Below are 2,745 nucleotides of genomic sequence, written 5' to 3'. Positions count from 1 at the left end.
CTTTAGAATGAATGTCCTATGTAAAATATTGGATGCAGTGCATGAAAATGCAGTGACTTCAGCTTTATAAAGCTATGGGTATTCATTTAATCTTTTAGATTGGATTGTTTGCTATTGCTCTATGTGAAGATACATATCTTTCAGTAAACTACACTTTTAACTAAAAAAAAAAAAAGGCAGAGAGAGAATGTGGAAACAATGGTCTCACATGGTTTCATCTCCTAGGGATTACTAGCACAGGTTTCCAAACTGAACTTTTAACCAGTTAATAGATATAAAAATAGCTCGGAGTTATTGAGTGTTTATGAGCTATTGACATGATGCTAAGCATGTAATTAAGCATTATTACCTTTACCCTCTCCAAACACTTTATTAATTTGAATATATTTTGCTATTCTTATTTCCACATAATTAAATTGAATTATTGAGAGATTTTAGTGTGAGTGACATGGTGGGATTTACTTATTTGTTTATTTGTTTATTTTGGAAAAGCAGATAGCAATACAGAGAGGAAAGACAGAGAGGAACATCCTTCATCTGATGGTTCATTCCCTAAGTGACTACAATGGTTAGAGCTAAGCTGATCCAAAGCCAGAATCCAGAAGCTTCTTCCAGGTCTCCCACATGACTGCAGGGTCCCATGTGTTTGGGTCTTCCTCCACTGCTTTCCCAGGTCACAAGCAGTTAGCTGGATGGGAAGTGGGACTGCTGGGATTAGAACCAAAGCCCATACCAGACCCTGGTGCATTCAAGGAGAGGACATTAGCTGCTAGGCTATTGTACCAGGACCCTAGAATGGGATTTAAAACTACAACCCTGATTATAGAGTTTGTTTTCAAAACTGCTCAATTCTAAAGCAGATAGAAAAAACACTGGTGGATAAGTGGGTGTGTGGGTGGATGCACAGCTAATGAATATGAAGTGGAAAGAAATGAACTTCCTGCCTCTACTCATCAATCTACTCTCTACATTCTAGCCAATGTAAATGTCCCAAAAATTGACCTACGGCATTTTGTTAAACTTTTAAAGAATCTCTATGATAGGGCACATAGAGTGAGCACTGAGCCGCCAGTACGCACAACCAGTGAGCCCTGCTGTCCACCCTCGCTCCTCGCAAGCCACCATGGGCAATGTGTTGGCTGCCAGCTCGCTAACCTGGGGCAGAGGATGATGGGTCCTGCTGCTGCCTGCCCAACCCCGGCATGTTAGAGGAGTGCCACCGAAAGTGCAAGGAGCTGTTTTCAATTCAGATGGAAGGGGTCAAGCTCACAGTCAACAAAGGTTTGAGTAACCACTTCCAGATCAATCACACAGTTGCTCTCAGCACAACTGGGGAGTCCAGCTACCACTTCAAGGTCCCATACACGGGGATCAAGCAGCTGATCCCAGTGGAGGCATTCCCCATGCTAGTGGGGAACATGGACAATAGTTGCAGCTTCAACGCTCAGGTCATCCATCAGCTGGGCCCCCGGCTCAGGTCCAAGTTGGCCATCCAGACTCAGCAATAAAAGTTTGTGAATTGGCAATTAGGGAATACCGGGAGTCTGACTCCACCACAGCCGTGACCTGGTGTAACCCTGATGTGTTGTTGGGCTCAGGAATCCTTGTGGCCCACTACCTGCAGAACATTACCCGCAGAACATCACACAGAGCTTGGCCCTGGGTGGAGAACTGGTTTACCCCCGCAGCCTGCGGAGGAGGGCACCGTCATGTCCCTGGCTGGCAAATACACACTGAATAACAGGTTGGCAACAGTCACACTGGGCCAAGCAGGCATGCACGCAACATAATACCACAAAGCCAGAGAACGGCTGCAGGTGGGCATGGAGTTTGAGGCCAGCACATGGCTGCAGGAAACCAGTGCCTCCTTCACATACCAGCTGGACCTGCCCAAGGCCTGTTCTTCCAAGGCTCCATGGATAGCAACTGGATCGTGGGTGCCACGCTGGAAAAGAATCTCCTGTCATTGCCCCTGACACTGGCCCTCGGCGCCTTCCTGAAACACCACAAGAATAAGTTGTAATGTGGCTTTGGCCTCACCACCCGCCGAGCACCTGGGATCCCACCTCCGCCCGCTATTTTCCCACTCTGCTTGGGTTGGGAGCCATGGCAAAGAGGGACCCTTGGCCCAGGCAGGCTGCTGAAGAGGGGACTTTGTACATGGGAGTTGTGTCGATGGTCTGACCTGGGGCAGTGTGCCCAATGGGCCAAGGATCCCAGAGGGAATTCTGGGGGCAAGCGCTGGAGAAACTGGCAGCCTGGCCACCACAATGTCCCCTGAAGACCCTGGCTGGGCCACACCAGGAGGTAACAAGAGGAGCTTTCTTGTCCCTGATCAGTCAGTCCTCCCTGCCAGATTCGCACCCCGCCCCTGCCCCCGTCTATCCCTCAGTATAAATAATGTTCATAAGTTATGGAAGAACTGGGACATTTTACAGAAAAACAAACAACAGCAACAAAATACAAATGGGATAAGAGTCGGAAAAATAGAAAAATTTCTGATATGCTGATAATCTTACCCTGCATTATATTTCAAAGTTCTTAGATATTATATCCCAACTACACTTTAGGTTTGCTGTAGGAAAGAAAAGAAGCCAACTGGTTATGGGACAAACAAGAAACCTAAGAATGAGGAGAGTTAAATGCTCAGCCATGGGGATGTGACTTTCTGGCTACTCAGAGCTCTAGAAAGACTGACCACATGAAATTGGAGTTCATTTAATGATACCGCTTATTGAATAATCT

At 46.7% G+C, this 2,745-nt stretch overlaps 1 pseudogene; it reads left to right on the top strand.

Annotated features, from left to right (window-relative positions):
• Positions 1–1,160: 1,160 nt before the first annotated feature.
• LOC131481852 (mitochondrial import receptor subunit TOM40 homolog) lies at positions 1,161–2,281 on the top strand (annotated as a pseudogene).
• Positions 2,282–2,745: the final 464 nt, after the last annotated feature.

Source organism: Ochotona princeps, chromosome 14 (assembly GCF_030435755.1).
Source record: "Ochotona princeps isolate mOchPri1 chromosome 14, mOchPri1.hap1, whole genome shotgun sequence".
NCBI lineage: Eukaryota > Metazoa > Chordata > Mammalia > Lagomorpha > Ochotonidae > Ochotona > Ochotona princeps.
Note: the sequence above shows the minus strand (reverse complement) of the source record. Positions and strands in the feature narration are given on the sequence as shown.